General features: G+C 36.3%; 1 protein-coding gene across 3 annotated transcripts in view; it reads left to right on the top strand.

Moving 5' to 3' along the window:
• PSMD14 (proteasome 26S subunit, non-ATPase 14) overlaps positions 1 to 19,916 on the top strand; it is a 94,966-nt gene that overhangs the window by 15,664 nt on the left and 59,386 nt on the right. Inside the window, exon 4 of one of the 3 annotated variants that reach the window (XM_060152771.1) lies at positions 5,940 to 6,027. The exons of 1 other annotated variant lie outside the window; for it this stretch is intronic. The gene's annotated coding sequence lies outside the window, so the exon portion shown is untranslated. Of the gene's footprint in view, positions 1 to 5,939; positions 6,028 to 7,611; positions 7,632 to 19,916 lie in introns of those variants that run through there. One more of the 3 variants, XM_060152772.1, reaches the window with a different exon arrangement.

Below are 19,916 nucleotides of genomic sequence, written 5' to 3'. Positions count from 1 at the left end.
AGAGAGTGACATACAACCTGCAAGTCAGAAATCCTATGATTTTTGTGTGAAATTCCCTAATTTTTTTAGTCTCTAGTTTTTAAGAAACATGATATAGGCCAAACTAAGCACAAACCAAAAACATATTTGTTGCCTATAAGTTATCAGATTGTACCTTTCTAACGCAGACCTCAGTAAATTTCAGATGCAAAAATAAGGGAAAATACTGTAGGTGAGTGGTCAGAGAAGGCTTTCTGAAAGTGGTGAGATGTAAGCTACATTTTGAAGGATTATTTCAGGTCGCTAGACTTAAAAAAAATAACTTCATGAATTGGATATGATCTATTTTATTTGTTATAACTCCCAAATTCACACAGTATACAGATTTTATATTTATAACCAATAACTGTTTTTTTGGTTTTTGTTATGTGTCTTGGAATAGAAATGTTCTTTCAGTTATCTGTCTTTCAGATTTTGGTCTAACATTTTATAGAAAGAATTAATTTAACATAGTAATGGGGGGAAATGCCTGGTATAAATGAAGAAATAATAAACTTTCATGAATGATGAGTCTCAATATCACATGCCAGTTATCTTCAGTTAATCATAAATTCAATACAGTTCCAATAAAAATATCAACCAGAATTTTCATGGAATTAGAAAACTGATTCTAAAATTCATATAGGAGAAAAAAAATCCAAGAACAGCAAATAAATTCTTAGAAAGGAAAAAGAAACTGCTCTACCAAATATCAAAATATATTTTAATGCTGTGTGACTCAAATAGTGTTATATTGGTATAGAAATAGTCAGGTAGATCAGCATAATCAGATACAAAGTCCAGAAACAGACTCATGCATATATGGGAGCTTGATTTATAATAGAGATGGTATTAAAAATTAGTGGGGAAGGAGAGGCCTGTTCATTAAACGATGCTGAAGCAAGTGGCTTTCTATATGGGGGGAAAATAATATTAGATTCTTACATTATTCTGTACACAAAAGTGTATATCAGATGTATTGAAGACCTACCTGTGAAGATTAAACTTTATAATTTTGGAAGACACACCTATTAGGATGCCTATTATCCAAAAATATGTAGCAAATAAACAACTGTTGGTGAGCGTGTAGAGAAATCCTTGTGCATTGCTGGTAGGAATGTAAAATTGTGTGATCTCTGTGGAAAATGGTATGGCGGTTCCTCAAAAAGTTAAACAATTGCCATATGATCCAGCGATTCCATGTCTAGGTATATACCCCAAAGAACTGAAATTAGGGAGTCAGGTATTTGTACAGACATTTCATAGCAGCATTATTTGCAATAGCCAAAAAGTGGAAGCAACTTGTATTTATTGATGGTTGAGTGGATAAACAAAATGTGGTGTATTAATACTGTGGAATATTATTCAGCCTTAAAAAGGATGTTCTGACACATGCTATGACATTGATGAACCTTGAAGACATTATACTGAATGAAATTAGCCAGTCAGAAAAGGACAAATATTTTATGATTCCACTTAAATGAGTTACTAGAGTAGTCTGATTCATAGAGACAAAAAGTAGAATGGTGGTTGCCAGGAGTTGGGGGTTGTAGTGGAATGGGGAGTTGGTGTTTAATGGTACAGAGTTTCACTTCGGGAAGATGAAAGTTCTGTAGATAGTTAGTGCTGATGATTGCACAACAATGTGAATGTACTTAATGCCACAGAATTGTACACTTAAATATGGTTAAAATGGTAAATTTTATGTTATGTATATTTTACCACATTAAGAAATTCAATTACCATATCTTTGTAATGAGAGTAACAATATCTACTTCAGATAGTTCTTATAAGGATTAAATAAACTAACCCGTGACCATGTCAGACATACAGTACATAGCCCCAAAAAATGTTTTTTGGAAGAAAATTTCGTCCTTTTTGACCTCAAAATAGGAAAGCAGAACTCAAAAGAGAAGATTAGTAATTTGACTGCCTCAATACATTACTAACTCTTGTCCTAACAAAGACAATATAAACAAACTTAAAAGACAAGTAGTAGAGCAAGAGGAGATATTTGTGACACGTCCATCCACAACACATTTAGTGGAACCATAAATCAGTAACACAAAAAAGACCCATGGGAAAAAAGATCATGAAATGATAATCTGTAGAACAAGATTTGCCAATGAACATGAAAAGATGGTCAACCTCACCGTATATCAGGGAAATGCAAAGTAAAACAAGTATTAGATTGTTTTTTTTAAACAAAAGTATGTTGTTTTAAGTGTTAATGAAGACTTGGGGAAGCAAGAATTCTCATGGAAGCCTTTTTCCGTAGCGTTGGTGTGGGTGTGGCAGTTTGGATTATTGAAAAATTGCAAAGTACTTAAGCGTCTATCTGTGCCAAAATGCATTATGATGGAATATTATGCAGCAGTTAAAATGAACTAGATTCTATATCTCAATATGCGTAATAGACTTTACAAACATATTAAGAGAAAATTTCAGGTTGTAGATATATACATACAATATGAAAGCATTAATGCTAATTTTAAAAACATAGAATAACTTTTTTTTAAGGGCATGTAACTTTAGTAAAAGTATTACAAGTTCCATAGCAGCACTGTCCAATAGAACTTTATGCTGTGAAGGAAATGTTCTATATCTCTGCTAATACAATAGCTATTAGCCACATGTGGCTATTAAGCCTTTGAAATGTGACTAGAACAAGTGAAAAACTGAATTTTAAATTTTATTTAATTTTAATTAACTTAAATTTTATAGCCACATGTAGCTGTTGAGTCCATGATAATGTGCCTAGTGTGACTGAAGAACTGAATTTTTAATTTTACTTAAACTTAAATAGTCACATGTAGATAGTGGCTACCATATTGTATAACACATGCCCAGATAACTCATACCAAATGCATGAGAAGGGAGGGAGACAAAAGGAATTTCCACTTCATAAATAATGTTCTCTCTTTTTAATAAACAAACACAAAAATTAAAGCAAAAGAACAAGTCAGTGAATAGCATTAAATAACATTTTCCTTTGGTAAAAACTTTTTTTAAAAAGCTGCCAAGTAAAACATAATCAGAAATTCATTTTATTTTTCAGTACTTTTTTTCATGCCTTACTTAGACATTCCATATTCTCCTTGGAGTTGAAGAGGGTAACACTATAGCAGTTGCCAGAGACTAGATCATAGAGGGCCTTGTAGAAAATTCTCTTCCAAGTGAGTTGGGAGGTTGTTAGAGATTTTTGAGGAAAGGAGTTATGCTCATCATACTTCCATTTTTAAAGAACCTGGATACTCTGGAGATGAGACTTAGGAATGGAAGCGGAGACATGAAGCTACTACGGTACTGTTTTAAAATAAATTACAGATTATGACTTATTTTTATTGTGTATTTATCTACTGGAGAGATTCTGGTGTGGCTTCAGCCACATTTGAAATAAAACCTTTATTTACTGCTGGTGCAGTAGCATGAAAATGAGCAGGTGTTTACAAAAGGCTTTTTATGAGTTCTCTTTATGTTCCTGAGCTCTTTAACCTGTCTGTATTGACAGTTTTTATATACTGATGGGTGCTTCTGGTTACCTTTTTCCCCCCTTTGATTCTTTGAGTATCCTGATGTGATCCTCTGAACATTTACAAAGAGCCTTTCTAAACACTGTTAGATTAATTTGGCCATTTTTGTTCCTATTGAGAAATAGGGAAGGGTCAAGAAATTTTAATTCTTTTATTTCTTTGCTTACTACAAGTAAATAGTGATTTTGCTTTAGAAACAAAGGAAAAATACGAAATGCTTTTAATTTTTTTTCATTTGCTGCTCTTGTCATGTAATAATTTTATTATTTAAAAAAGTATAGTTCCTAATTATTCTATTCATATACTTGAGCTGATGTTTCTACTGTAGAAAATCAGAAAGAGGTCAGGTCAAAAACATGCTAATTAGAGCATATTCTTTCTAGGTGTCATTGTAGTATAATTCTTCTGAATAGTTATTAAACCCCATGAAAAATGTGCTCCTGAGGAGTCTCAAATCTGTTCTTGAGAGTTCTCAAGTAAAAGGGAAACAAAACAGATATCTGGTGGGTGCACTATAGTTAATCTGTGTTCTTTTGTTTGAACATTCTAGTTGTGACTGGGCTTTCAAGGGAAAAGGTGTTTGACACTTGTGAATGTTAAATTCTGTCTTGATATGAAATTACCGTAAATGACTTTGCTTGAATTCTTTAGAACATAAGGGGAGCAGTGACGTGTTTTCAATCATAGTGAAATTGTCTTCCAGAATTAATCACATTCTGATGAAATAGAAAATCAAAATCATGAGGAAAAATGAAATGTTAAGATTTTAAAATTAAAGTCAAGGATATGATGGATCCATGACAACTGATACTGCTTTTGGTAGAAAGGGTATATGGGGTGAGAAACAAGAAAGGATACCTCTGTCTAATATAGGAAACTGAGATGTTACAGCATAATCTTAATATTCCAAATGTATGGGATGTTATGGTCATAAAAATCGAATTTATGTCTTTTCCTTCCCTACCCTCAACATTGTTTTACTTGTTTGATTTACTGGTAACCATTCTCATTTGGTACACTGATCTTTGGGTTTCCTATCTTAAACTTGTGTTACATAGTTTCTAATTTTTCAGTTCATATGATCATTTGGACAGTTCTTTAGGTTATCGTACTCACTTGAAATGTGGACAGACATGGCCAGTGTTCTCTCCCACAACATACATTCAAGGTGGTTCTTTGTGGAATATTTTCTGGGTTGAGCATCCTGGAAGCATGCCACGAGAGCAGGGCAATGGTCTCTAGTGGGCAGCCTCCCAGTGCTGCTTTTCAAACTGTTGCCAGTGATTTCACAGGCTCTTCCTTCCAGGAGACTGAATGAATGCCTGTGTTGGGCACAATGGGAAGGCTTAGGGACAATAAAGAGTTAAGTAATGACTATGATAGTTATACTTTTCTCCCATTCATTGTATATTCATTTCCTCTGTTTTTACTTGATTACATATTCTTACCTGCCTGTGGTATCTCTCTGTTAACTATTAGTTCTTTGTTACCTAGTGTTGTAAACACAAGAGCCTGAGTAATTAGAAGCAAAATGCTTATCAAAAGTAATAGTAGAATGACAAAACCTAGTTTTGGAAAAGCACCCCTTTCTGTTATATAGAAAAGGTATTCTTTTACATCATGGGAAACTACTTATTTTATTACCTAGTAAAATACATTTTTGTTACCATTATATTGCTGTATCACTATAGGGAGTTAATTTTGATTTTACTTTAGCTTATAACTAGTTCCACAGTTTCTGGCTACTGTTTCCTTCCCACTTGCAGGTTCTGGTTACTATATGCATTTCCTAGTTTCTATTTTATAGGCTAACTGAGGTCTTCAAATATTTTATAGCTCAGTCTTTCTACAAGGATCTTCCTGGGGATTTCCTTGGCATCTATGAAAATTGTAGCAATATAGGGAGATAGCCAGATACTCTAAATAGGGAATGTAAGTTTCAGTGGGATCTGGAGCAAATGTATGGATCTGTAAAGAGAACTCACTTTTTTTTTTCTGCGGTACGCGGGCGTCTCACTGCCGTGGCCTTTCCCGTTGTGGAGCACAGGCTCCGGACGCGCAGGCTCAGCGGCCATGGCTCACGGGCCCAGCCGCTCCGCAGCATGTGGGATCTTCCCGGACCGGGGCACGAACCCGTGTCCCCTGCATCGGCAGGCGGACTCTCAACCACTGCGCCACCAGGGAAGCCCAGAACTCACATATTTTGACAGTTGTATCAGGATTCCCCTCTAGAATTTATAGCAGTGGTGTGGAGAAAGGGATGAGAGCCAAATGGACGAATGCTGAGGGCTCCCATGTTTTAATGTGAGATGTTCTATGTATATAATCTCCTCGTTTAATCCTCACAACAATCCTATATGGGTAGGGATAATTATTTCCATATTATAGGGTCAAGTCACGGAACTAACAAGAAGTGGAGCTAGAGTTGGAACACAAGTCCTGATGCCAAAGCCTATCTACATCAACATGTCCTCAGGTAGATAATATCTATAATAATGTTGTCACTGGCTACTTGCTTCATAAATTAAAAAACCTTAAACAGTCTGGAATTTTTACTGCAAAATGTAGGTGAAGAGAAGATTCTTGCTTTACAATTCTTTAGGAAACCTAAAATATTTGAGAGGATTTTTCTTCATTATGACGTGTAATACTTGGCCAATGTTTTTAAAATATTTAAGGAATGAGTAAATATTTCATTCATTTTATTCCCTGTGACAATGTATATCTTGACATATTGATGAAGACAGAGGAAACAAATAGTACAACTTTTTAAAGAAGGTTTATATTTCTTACTCCTTTTAGTTTATAAAGCATTTTCATTACTGTTCATAAACTGATTAGTGCTCTAAACTAATTGTCAAAATGTGTGGTTTCATTAAAAAAATTATTTCTGGAAAGAGGCTTCTATTATTAAGCTAATTTGAATGACCAATCTTGTTGTACCTTGACTTGTAATAATGAAAGAAGAGGTACAGAGAGCTGTTTTATTTGAATAATAGACTTGCCAATTAGCCATCAAGTGCTTCCATCTGTGAAATTGTTGATCAGATGGGTTAGCTGGGATGTTTCCAGACTAGGGCATCATAAATGGCACTTGAAAACTGTCACTTTGATGATGAGGTTTCAAGTATTACACTGCTTGATGCTGTGGAACCCTTTTTTCCTTTTGCAGTACCATGTTTTTTTAGAACATACTGATCCCACTTATGAATTCTGTGGCATCAAGAGAACTTGGGAGACCTGCCACTGATGTAAAGTTCTGCCTAATCTGCTGCTCTGGTCTGTGCTGAGATTAAACCAGAGTATTAACAGCCTCTTTCATGGCCTTCACAGTAATGTTGGTTGATGATCTGACTGGCACAGGCAGGCAGTGCTCATTACCTGTGGGCCATGGAACTGGCACAGGTTGGCAAGTTTCTTTGCACTTTCCCATTAATATAAACTCAGTTTCAAGTGTCTTACTCCCTTAAGTAAATGGATAATAGTCTAAGCTATGTAAGTGTTGAGGTTTCTATGTAGCAATTGTATAAAGTGAATTTAACATCTGCACTATACATTTTTAAGGATTTAAGTTACATATTGGTAATTATTACATTAAAAAATTTAATAACAACTTGGAAATATAAATTTCTGGAAATAATTGTCATATGTCCTTCTTCACAATACTATATCTTTCTTGCTTGGTCTTATATTTTATAGGATGATTTCTTTAGTAAGTTGACTTCCTTGAATGCTTGTGGATATGATTAGCTATTGGAGTCCCTGAATGACATTCCTGTCTGTTAGGCCTGTATCATGCTTTTCTTTTCCCATAAACCCAGATTCCTGAAATTTGGGCAGGCTTCCTGGTCACCAGTCTGTGTGGGGACAAATTCACGTCCTTGTCACTTTGTGGACACCAGCTTGCCCTTCTGTCTGCCCTGGCACAGATCTCTGACCTGCCTAAACTCATTGTGAAAGGCAGTATGTTTTGGGCAATGCTGAAAGAAAGGCACGCTCTGGAGCTAGACCAGATGTAAACGGTGGCTGAGCTCCATGGAAGAGGAAGAGAATGAGAATGCTGTGTCAGCATGAAGGAAAGTGAGTGGTTTGTGATATTGTTCCTATTCATTTTTCTTCCAGGGTAGATTTTCATAAATTTGAACCATCCTCAGGTCCTTCAGCCTCCCGGAGTGGACCATCTATCCCCCAATGAGAGAAAAGTATCAATTCAAATGTTTTGTTGTTTGTTATTTGGGAGTATCTGACCACTGTGCCTTTTTTGTTCTCAAAGGTTTGGCTGTTCCCTCTCCTAGGCAAAAATGTCCGGTAGTTAGTGAATAACATTGATTAGGCAACAGGTTTCTGTTTTACAGGTGAGGAAATTGAGGCATATAGCAATTCACTTGTTCAGTGTACTATATCGTTTGAAGAAATATGACATTTGGCAAAAAAAAGTGACTTCAAAGCAAAACTGAAAGGCTGTTGCTTTTAAGTGCTCCTCTGTAGAGCAGTAAATGGAAGTATAAGAAGAGAGATGTGACAGTGTGACCTGTGCCTTTCTTCCCAAAAGAATAGAACTTTCCCCTGTGCCTTTTGACCACAGTTACTCTTTCATACCTTGTAAGCATTTTTTTCCTGATGTTTTTTCTGTCCCTGTTCCATAATTCCTCAGAAATAGCAACTTGGTAATCTTTTGCATGGTATCCCAAATAATATTGTGAATAGATAAATGCTTAATGAAGTTAGGGTAGTGGGCAAGAGTATTTCTAAGAAGTCTTGGAGAGGTGATTTCTGTCCCTTACCCTCTAGCTGTTATGCTTTAGAACTTCTGAGCCTTTTATGCTTCTAAGAGCATAAATCAAGGAGTTTTTCTGAGAACCAAACAAGACAGTTTTTAAAAAAGGTAAATAGTTGTTTTAAAATAGGTGGTATATGACATGTTACAGAGTTAAGAAATTAACTGTGCGTATGTTGAATGTGTCCTTGCTGTTTCTGTCCCCTTCCCTAGAAACACCTGTTATCAGTTTCTTTCTGTTCTTCCAAAGATATTCTATATCAATGCTGTCTGATAGAACATTCCGTGAGGGTAGATATGTATTATAGCTAGGTGCCTAATATGGTAGCCACTAGCCATGTAGCTATCAAGCCCTTAAAGTGTGGGTGGTATGACTGAAGAACTAAATGTTTAAATTTAATTTTAAATAGTTTAAGTAGCTGCATGTGGCCAATGCTACTATATTAGACAGTGCAGTATACATACTTAATAGTATATTCTGGAGATTGTCCTATTGCATACTTATACATATAAAGCTGCCTCATTTTCTTTAAATGATTGTTTGCTATTCCTTTTTATGGGTCAACCATGATTTATTTAACCAGTCCTCTGTCAGTAATGCTTAGGTTGTTTTCTATCTTAATGTTTTCACAAGGATATTTATTACAACATTGGCAGCTTTGAATTTAGGCTTCACCACTTACCTTGATCACCTTGGACACATTAGTTGATTTTGAGCCTCAGCTTGCTCATTTATACAGTAGGCGCAGTAGTATCCACTTCATGGGATTATGTGATTATTAGAAGTAATTTATGTAAAAGACTCAAGAATGGTCTAGGAGCTCAAATTAGGTGTAGTAGATAATAGCTTTACTGTTACTTATTATTTTAATAATGAGACCATAACAACCCCATTGGCTGATGTTTAGTGTTGAATTGTGGCAGAAAATTGAGAAAGCTTTGCTTAGCCCATTTTAGGGTTGTAAGTATAGACAGTCTCTACCTTTTATTCACTTGACTTCTCTGAATTGTACATAGCCATCTGTAGATTACTCTTCATATGCTAATTTAGAACTTTTGTATATCAACTGGCAAAATTGTACATTTAAAGCTCTTACATGGTGCCTTGCCTGTCAGCCAATGGTTAAATTTAAGCAAGATCACTGTCTTAATACAACATTGCTTGTGTTTGGATATTTTATGGTATATTTGAATATTGATGGAAAACAGGAAATTAAAGATGCTTATACTATTTAGAAGCAGCCATAAAATTATATGGATTATGGAAGTATATTATGAGTTTAGATATCAGTTTTTTCTTTAGTATTTTCAGTGATGTTGCTTATAAATAAAACCCTTAGAATTTTATTGAAAAAGTAAACTTTTTGCATTGTGATTCCTTGACCACAGGTGATTTTTTCATTCTTAATACTCTGGCAACTATTAATAAACTTGTTTTAAGTTTTCCTTGACTTCACTCTTCATAAACATTAAGATCTGTTAACAACACCTTTGCACTTCATGTGAATGGTTTTCTTATTCAAAGTTATTTAAAGAAAAGTTAGATTAATTTTTTAAAGGCAGTAATCAAAATTTTCACAAGTATACAGATTAAGAACCAATTTCAAGCATGTTCTGTGTCTGTGTATACTACGAAGGAAATGTGCTGGCGAGTTTTTGTTGTTTTTAATCTGAGTACCTAAATGGCATGTTTGTGAGTGAAACTCAGTTAAAGGAAAAACAAAGTATTAGCCTTTTTCTATCTAAATTTAGTATTTATTTCTAAAGCATATATATATTATATTGAAATTAGAATGGCTAGTTTGTTTGTTTGTTTTTTTGCGGTACGCGGGCCTCTCACTGTTTTGGCTTCTCCTGTTGCGGAGCACAGGCTCCAGACGCGCAGGCTCAGCGGCCATGGCTCACGGGCCCAGCCGCTCCGCGGCATGTGGGATCTTCCCAGACCAGGGCACGAACCTGTGTCCCCTGCATTGGCAGGCGGACTCTCAACCACTGCGCCACCAGGGAAGCCCAGAATTGCTAGTTTTTGATAGACATCAGTAATTTAAGTATTAAAAGTTTATCGTTAAAAGTAGTAGGTGGAGTGATAGCAGCTGTGTGCCAGGCACTGTATTATTTGCAGTACATATGTTGATACCACTTAATCCTCATAGTAACCAGTACTGTGGGTATGATTAGCCCCATTTCACAACGGAAAGTGAGCCTTAGCTTTAAGCTGTGTAGTGAGGATTCAGCCTCACGTTTAATTTTTCTGATTCCGAAATATCTATGCTGTTTACAATATTTTAGTTTGGGAGGGAGTTTTATCAAATTGTTGATAAGCATCATCATCTTCCTTATATACTGACTTTATAGGAATTGCCCAGTTCAAATGGTTATTCTTTGTTCATGGTGATGGTCTCAGGGCTGCCTGTGCAGATGATTTTGAGCAGTAAGTAATAATATTTTTCAGTGTGTAAACAGTAAGGTACATTTGTGTTAATTGAAATGATGCACTGAATCAAAGGGATTAGACTGTGGGTCAGGAGATTTGGTTCTGACGTGTAGATTGCACAGTTGTTTAAATTATCTGTGTTTATTTTCCTGTCTGTTCCTATCTGTATGTTCAATAAAAGTGTGATTATACTTCTTTGACCACTTCGTTGTTTTATGGATCAATAAAAAAACGATGAGAGGATTTAAAAATGTTTTGCAAAGTCATACAGCACTCAACGAATACTTTAAAATATTGGCTGTCTCCAAGCACATAACGTTGTGGTGAGTTGTCAAGCCTTGATGAAGCATCCCTAAACTAGATTGTCTCCTAAGACCATAATTTCTCTTAACTTTTGGAGCTGTCTTTGGAACTACAAATTATGAGATAGGAGGTTTGGAAACTGCAGAGAGAAAGGGGAGTCAGAGAGGGAGAGAGAGGGGGAGTGTGTGTGTGTGTGTGTGTGTGTGTGTGTGTGTGTGTGTGTAAGTAAACACAGGTGCTGTAAACCAATTACACTGTAGGTGGAATCAGGAGTTGATTTTTTTTTTTTGAAAGATAGGAAAACTGCTCTTAAAAAGTTTTAATTGGGCATCTTTGAATGAATGCTATTTTTGCCATGATGCCGAAATTTGCTGAATTGCTATGACAGATCGTATTATCTACCCTATTTGTAGGCCTTTTTTCAATTTTATGCTTACAAAAGAGATTTATTTTGTAGTCACTATTTTTGAGAAAGATCACAAGAGGAGGTACTTGGGCATTAAATAACTTTACAATATTCTTGAGTTATAAGAAGTTAGGATAGAAATATTTATAAGCCTTTTATTTTTGTTTTATTTTTAATAGCTTTATTGAGATATAATTGGCAACCACTAAACTATACATACTTAAAGTACATAATTTGATAAGTTTTGACATGTATACATACACCTATGAAACTGTCACTACAATCATCATGGTGAACATCCATCTCCCCCTCTCCCCCAGATTTATTTATGCCATTTCGTAGGCCCTCTCCTTTCACTCTTCCTCATTCCTCAGGCAACACCTCATCTGCCTTTATACATTAGTTTTCATTTTCTAGACTGTTAAACAAATGGAATTTACAGTAGATTTTCTTTTTCGTCTGGCTTTCATTACTATATTTCAAGATTCTTCTCTGAGTGTTTATCAGTAGCTCGTTCCCTTTTATTACTAAGTAGTATTTCATTGGCTGGATATACCACACTTAGTTTATCCATTCACCTATTCATAAATATTTTAGTGTTTTCTGGTTTGGGGCTATTACAAATAAAGCTGCTGTGAACACTCTGTACGTGTTTTATTTCTCTTGGGTAAATACCTAGAAGTGGAATGGCTGGATTATATGGTAGGTGTGTGTTTAACTTACTAAAATAAAAAACTGCCAAACTTCTCAAAAATGATTTACTGTTCTACATTCCCACTAGCAGTGTGAGAGTTCCAGTTCCTGCACATCCTGGCTAACACTTGGTGCATGGTATGGTTAATTTTTAAAATTTTAGCCATTCTAAAAGGTGGTATCTGATTATACTTTTAGTTTGCATTTTCTTAATGACTTATGATGCTGAACATTTTTTCATGTGGTAATTTGACATTTATATATCTTTTTTAGTGAGGTCTTTATTAAAGTCTGCTGCCCAGTTTTTACTGGGCTGTTTTATTAATGAGTTTTGTGAGTTCTTTATCTATTCTAGATATAAGTCGTTTATCGAATACGTGATTGCAGATATCTTCTCCCAGTCTATGGCTTATTTTTTTATTCTGTTAGTGTTTTTCAAAGAGTGGTGTTCTGGGCTTCCCTGGTGGCACAGTGGTTGAGCGTCCGCCTGCCGATGCAGGGGACACGAGTTCGTGCCCTGGTCCGGGAGGATCCCACATGCCGCAGAGCAGTTGGGCCCGTGAGCCATGGCCGCTGAGCCTGCGCGTGCAGAGCCTGTGCTCCGCAACGGGAGAGGCCACAACAGTGAGAGGCCTGCGTACTGCAAAAAAAAAAAAAAAAGAAGAGTGGTGTTCTTAATTTTGGAGTCTAGTTTATAAGATTTTTCTGTTATAAATTATACTTTGGTGTTATATCAAAGAGATTTATGCCAACCCAAGGTCACAAAGATATTCACTTATGTTTTCTTGTAGAAGTTTTATAGTTTAACATTTTATATTTAGTTCTGTGATCCATTTTGGATTAATTTTTATATATGATGCAAGATATGGATCATGTTCAGTTTTTAAAACTTTTTGCATGTGAATATCAAATTGTTACAGCATCAGTTGTTGATTATTTTTTTCTCTACCTTTGCATTTGTACCTTTGTTGGAAATCAGTTGTCCCTAAATGTATGGCTTTATTTCTGGAGTCTCTATTCTGTCCCATTATCTATTTATTTATCTTTTTAAGCCAGTACTGCACTGTCTTGAATACTGCAGCTCTATAACACGTGTTGAAATCAGGTTGTGTTAGTCCTCCAGTTGTTGTTTAACAGCATTGTTTTGGCCATTCTAGGTCCTTTGCATCTTCATATATGGTTAAAAATTAGGTATGTCAATTTCAGTAAATAAAAATCTGCTGGGGTTTTGGCTGTTGGTATATCAGACCTACACATCAATTTGAAGAGTATTGACATCTTAACTATATTGTGTCTTCCAACCCATGAACATAGTATATCTCTCTATTTATTTAGATTTTCTTTAATTTTTCTAAGTAATTTTTTGTAGTTTTCAGTGTACAGAATTTTTATATCCTGTCATGTTTATGTCTAAGTATTTCATATTTTTGATGCTATTATAAGCAGTATTTTTATTTCATTGATTATCTTGTCTGTGAAAAAGACAGTTTTAGGGGACTTCTCTGGTGGCACAGTGGTTAAGAATCCGTCTGCCAGTGCAGGGGACACGGGTTCGAGCTCTGGTCCAGGAAGATCCCACGTGCTGTGGAGCAACTAAGCCCATGCACCACAACTACTGAGCCTGCGCTCTAGAGCCTGCGAGCCACAACTACTGAAGCCCATGAGCCTAGAGCCCGTGCTCTGCAACTAGAGAAGCCACCGCAAGGAGAAGCTCACACACTGCAACGAAGAGTAGCCCCCGCTGTCTGCAGCTAGAGAAAGCCCACGCTCAGCAACAAAGACCTAATGCAGCCAAAAATTATTTTTTTTATTGAAATTTAGACTCAATGTGAGTGAATTAGTATATATAAAAAAAGGACAGTTATACTTTTTCCTTTCTAATCTGGATGCCTTTTATCTCTTGCTTTATTAAATTGACTGTAAATGTCAGTAAAATGTTGAATAGAAGTGGTAAAAGTCATTCCTATCCTGTTCCTGATCTTAGGGGGAAAGCATTTATTTCACTATCAAATATGATATTAGCTGTATGTTTTTTAATAGATGTTCTTTATCAGGTTACAGAAGTTCTCTACTATTTTTACTTTGTCAGAGTTTTCATCAGGAATGGATGTTGGATTTTGTCAAGTCTCTTTTCTGCATCTTTTGAGATGATCGTGTTTTGACCCTTTATCATTATATAGTGACCTTCTTTAGCCCTTGTAATGTTTTTTGCTATGAAATTGATAGCATCCTAGCTTTCTTTTGATTACTATTAATGTGGTGTATCTTTTCCTATCTTTTTCATGTTAATATATTTGGGTCTTTATTACTTCCTATTTGAAGTAACTTTCTTGTAGGCACTATATAGTTAGGTCTTGTTTGTTTTTAATCCACTCTGATAATCTTGGCTTTTTAATTGAAATTTTAAGATTATTTACATTTAATGCAATTATTGATATGATTAAGTTTCAATCTATTATATTGCTGTTTACTTAGTATTTTTCTCATTTGTTCTTTTGTTGCTTTTTCCTTTTCTACCTCTTTCATGTAATATTATATTACTTCACATGTAATATTATATTACTTCACTTGAATGTTAAAATAGTATATTTTGTATCTCCTCTGGTATGGTAGTGTTGCTATAATTTTTAGTCTCACCTGTTACAAAATTTGTAGTATGTTTTTATTATTTTTGTCTGAGTAGTCTTTTTGTTTTGGTGGCGGTGGTAAAATATACATAACAAAATTTGCCAGTTTAACCATTCTTAAGTGTACAGTTCAGTGGCTTTAGGTACATTCACATTGTTGTGCACTTAACACCACCATTCATCTCCAAAAGTTTTTCATCTTCCCTGTACCTGTTATTAAACAATAATTCCTCATTCCCCTCTCCTCCAGCCCCTGGCAACCACCATTATACTTTCTGTTTCTATGAATCTAACTACTCTAGGTACCTCATATAAGTGGAATTATACAATATTTGCTGATTTGTGACTGTCTTATTTTACTTAGCATAATGTCTTCAGGGTTCATCCATGTTGTATCATGTGTCAAAATTTCCTTCCTTCTTCCCTCTCTCCCTCCCACCCTCCCTCTCTCCCTTCCACCCTCCCTCCCTCCCTCCCTCCCACCCTCCCTCCCTCCCTCCCTCCCTTCCTTCCTTCCTTCCTTCCTTCATTTATGGTTGTGTTGGGTCTTTGTTGTTGCCAGGCTTTCTCTAGTTGTGGCGAGCAGGGGCTACTCTTCATTGCGGTGGGTGGGCTTCTCATTGTGGTGGCTTCTCTTGTTGCGGAGCATGGGCTCTAGGGCATGCGGGCTCAGTAGTTCTGGCTCGCGGGCTCTAGAGCTCAGGCTCAGTAGTTGCGGCGCACGGGCTTAGTTGCTCCGTGGCATGTGGGATCTTCCCAGACCAGGGCTTGAACCCGTGTCCCCTGCATTGGCAGGCGGATTCTTAACCACTGCACCACCAGGGAAGTCCCTCCTTCCTTTTTAAGGCTGAATAATACTCCATGTACGATATACCACGTTTTGTTTATTCATCTGATGATGGACATTTGGGTTGTTTCAACCTTTTGGCTATTGTGAATAATGCTTCTGTGAACATTGGTATACAAATATCTGTTCTAATCACTGTGTTAAATTCTTTTGGGTATATACCCAGAAGTGGATTTGCTGGATCATATGTTAACTCTATTTTTAAGTTTTTAAGGAACTGCCATACTGTTTTTCATAGCAGTGCATTATCTTTTAGAGATTTAAATAATAAGAAAAAATCATATATTTACCTATGTAGTTATCATTTCCTGTGTTCTTTCTTTTGTGTGGATCTATATTTTTATCTCGTATTATTTTCCCTTTGCCTGAAGGACATAACATTTTTTGTAATGCAGGTCTGCTGCCCATTAAAAAAATTGGACTATTTTTCTTTTAATATTGAGCTGTAGAAGTTCTTTATATACTGTGGACTCAAGCCTCCTTATATGATTTGCAAATATTTTCTTCCAGTCTGTGGGCTCTCTTTTCACTTTCTTGATGGTGATCAGCCTTCTCTTTTATGATGTGTGTTTGTTTTTTTTCCCTTTGGCCACACAGTGCGGCATGCGGGATCTTAGTTCCCTGACCAGGGATCGAACCTGCATCCTCTGCAGTGGAAGCACAGCGTTTTAACCACTGGACCTCCAGAGAAGTCCTATAACTTGTGCTTTTGATGTTGTACTAAGAAATCATTGTTTAGCCAGAGTTCATGAAGATTTACTCCTTTGTTTTCTTTCAGGAGTTTTATGATTTTAACTCTTGCATTTAGTTCTGTGATCCACTTTGTGCTTGATGTGAGGTCATGCTTTTGCATGTAGATATCTAGTTGTCTCAGCACTATCTGTTGAAAAGACTCTTCTTTCCCCATTGAATTGTCTTGGCTCCTTTATCAAAGATTTATTGACCATAAATGTTGGGATTTATTTCTGAACTTTCAAATCTGTTTCATTGATCTCAGTATCTCTCCTTATTGTTCTGTAATACTTTAAAAATTTTTCTCTTTATCACTGGTTTTTAGTTATGCTATGCAGTGACATAGTTTTCTTCGTATTTCTTGTGCTTGTGGTTCGTTGACCTTCCCATATCTGTAGATTTATTATTTTCATCAAGTTTCAACAGATTTAGAAATTATTTTTTAAAATATTTTTTCTGTCCTCCTACCACCTTTCCCACCCTTTCAAGGATCCCAATGACATGTATATTTTTCTTACAGTAGTTGTCCCTGCTGATGGCTCTGTTAATTTTTTTCCAGTGTCTTTGGTCTCTGTGTTTCATTTCCTTTTGCTGTGTCTTCAAGTTCACTCAGTTTTTTCTTGTGCAGTGTTTGATCTTTCATTAAACCTATCCAATATATTTTTCATCTTACAGCATTTTTTTCTATCTTTTGGCCACCCATGGACACCCTAGAGATAGAGCTCCCCCAAGCCCCTCTAAATTCACTGCATATTTTATCCTGTTGCCACTGATGTATTGTGACATTCATCATAAGAAGTTTCATTTGGGTCATTTTTATGTGTTTCATGTCTTAACTTTTTGACAGTTATAATAAGATTTTAATGTCCTTGTCTGTTAATTTTAACATCTATGTTGGTTCCAGATTGGTTTCAATTAATTGATTTATCTCCTCATTGTGGGTCATATTTTCTTACTCTTTTGCATGCCTGGTAATTTTTTTTACTAGTGGCTGACGTGAGTTTTACTTTGTATGTTGGCTGTTTTTTATTTTTATAGAATATTCTTGATACTTGTTATGGGGTGCAGTTAAATTACTTGGAACCTGTTTGAATCTTTCTATTTTGCTTTTAAAATTTGTTAGGTGAGACTGGAACAGTGCTTAGTCTTGGGCTTATTATTTTACACTACTGAGGCAAGACCTTTCTGTCTAATCAACGCCTTGTGCATTTTAACGTTTGGCTGATGGGAAAAGCATTATTACCAGTGCTATGTGAGAGGTAGGTACTCCTCCCTCTAATCTTTCTGGGTGTTCTTAACACGGCCTTAAGTAGTTTCCTCATATACCTGCACTGATTAGTACTCAGTTGAATATTCAAGGAGGACCCTCAGAAGATCCCAAGGTTTTTCTCCCTTTGCAGCTATTTTCTCTCTGGTAGTCTGTCCTGATTACTGTAGCTGCTTTGGTCTCCCAGTAATCTCAGCTCTTAACATCTCAATTTAGAGAGTCCAGTAGTCTTTGCCTGGTTTCCTTCCCCCTGCACTGCAGCCTGGAAACTGTCTCAAGGCAATAAGCCAAGTAGTAGCAGGGTTCACCTCCTTTGTTTCCAGGTTCTCAGAGATCACTGTCTTTTGTTGCCTGATCAGTGTCTTGCAAGCTATTGTTTTATATTTTTTATTTTCTGGTGAGAACGTAAACTTAGTCCCTGTTGCTCTATCTTGGACATAAGCAGATGTCTTTTTTACTTACTTTTTAATAAGAAAAATTTGTGTGGGACTAGATATTCTAGATGGATTCTCTTTTCTAGTGGAACTTTAGAGAGATCAGTATTAAAATTGTACTTAGATTTTTTTTTTTTTTTTGCAGTATGCGGGCCTCTCACTGTTGTGGCCTCTCCCGTTGCGAAGCACAGGCTCCGGACGCGCAGGCCCAGCGGCCATGGCTCACGGGCCCAGCCGCTCTGCGGCATGTGGGATCTTCCCGGACCGGGGCATGAACCCGCGTCCCCTGCATTAGCAGGCAGATTCTTAACCACTGCGCCACCAGGGAAGCCCCTGTACTTAGATTTTAAGAAAATATTTTGACATTGAACAGTTAATTGAAACCAAATTAACAGAAAGTGCTGTTCTTTCTTAGCATTCAGAGGTAGTAAATAAACAAGATAGGTTATTGCTTTATGGACACATAAAATTTAATGTGTAAGGCAGGATTTCTTAAACAGGATAGATAGCACAAATACTAACGGGATAGATTGATAAATTTACATTGAAATTTAAAATTCGTTTTCCTTTATAAACGTGATTATAAAATAAATAGTTAATATTTGTGGAACACTTAGATGTGCCAGGCACTGTTCTAAGTACTTTAAATATATTAACTCATGCAGTCTTTGAACAACTATATGAAGTTGTGTTATTGCTAAGAGTCCTCATTTTTTCACATAAAACTGAGGCATGAAGAAATGTAAAAAGCAAAGCGGGGAGCCGCAGATTGGGAAAGATATATCTAACATGTAATGGACAAAGCACTAGTCATCAGTATATGTATTTTGCTTCTACAAATCAATAAGAAAAAGGCATACATTTTTAAATGGGCAAAAGATAGGAACATTAGAAGAAGAAACACAAATGGTTTATAAACATGTATAAGCTAGTGGTAGTGTACAAGCCACCTTGTACATTTTGGTAAAATCTAGTAACGATGAAGATTTGCTTATCCTGGGCTTCCCTGATGGCACAGTGGTTGAGAGTCCGCCTGCCGATGCAGGGGACACGGGTTCGTGCCCCGGTCCAGGAAGATCCCACATGCTATGGAGTGGCTGGACCCGTGAGCCATGGCTGCTGAGCCTGCGCGTCCGGAGCCTGTGCTCCGCAACGGGAGAGGCCACAACAGTGAGAGGCCCGCGTATCGCAAAAAAAAAAAAAAAAAAAAAAAAAAAAAATTTGCTTATCCTACACCCTAGGAGATCTTTTCCTAATTATATTCCCTAGGGAAAGTCTCCCACGTGGATGCAAGAACATTCACAACAGCATTGTTTATAACCCTTCAGTACTCCTTTCTTAAAGGGCTGGATAGTAAATATTTTAGACTTGTGGACCAAATGGTTTCTGTTGCAACCACTCAATTTCACTCTGCCATTGCAGTGTTAAAGCAGCCATACATACATAATACAAAATGAATGTGCCTGGCTGTGTTCCAATAAAACTTCATTTTTCAAAAACAGTCAGCTGGTTCTCCCACAGGCCCTAGTTTGCTGATCTCTAGTTTATAATATCAAAAAATTGAAAACAACCTAATTGTCCATCAGTAGGAGAATGTGTACATAACTTTGCTTAACAGTGGACTTTTGTAAAGTAGGTGATCTACACATATCAGCGTGATTAATCCGTACTAATATACTGGAGGAAAAAAGCAAGTGGAGGAATAATACATTCTAAGTTTTAATATACAATTTAAAAACATACAAATACTATAAAATATATTACCTGCATGTACTTACATAGTGAAAGTATGAGGAAATGCGTGATATCACCAAAAATTAGAATAGTGGGTACAACAGGGGGTAT

Source organism: Lagenorhynchus albirostris, chromosome 6 (assembly GCF_949774975.1).
Source record: "Lagenorhynchus albirostris chromosome 6, mLagAlb1.1, whole genome shotgun sequence".
In the NCBI taxonomy this organism is placed as follows: domain Eukaryota; kingdom Metazoa; phylum Chordata; class Mammalia; order Artiodactyla; family Delphinidae; genus Lagenorhynchus; species Lagenorhynchus albirostris.
The sequence above is the reverse complement of the archived record's forward strand: the minus strand, read 5'-3'. Positions and strand labels throughout refer to the sequence as shown.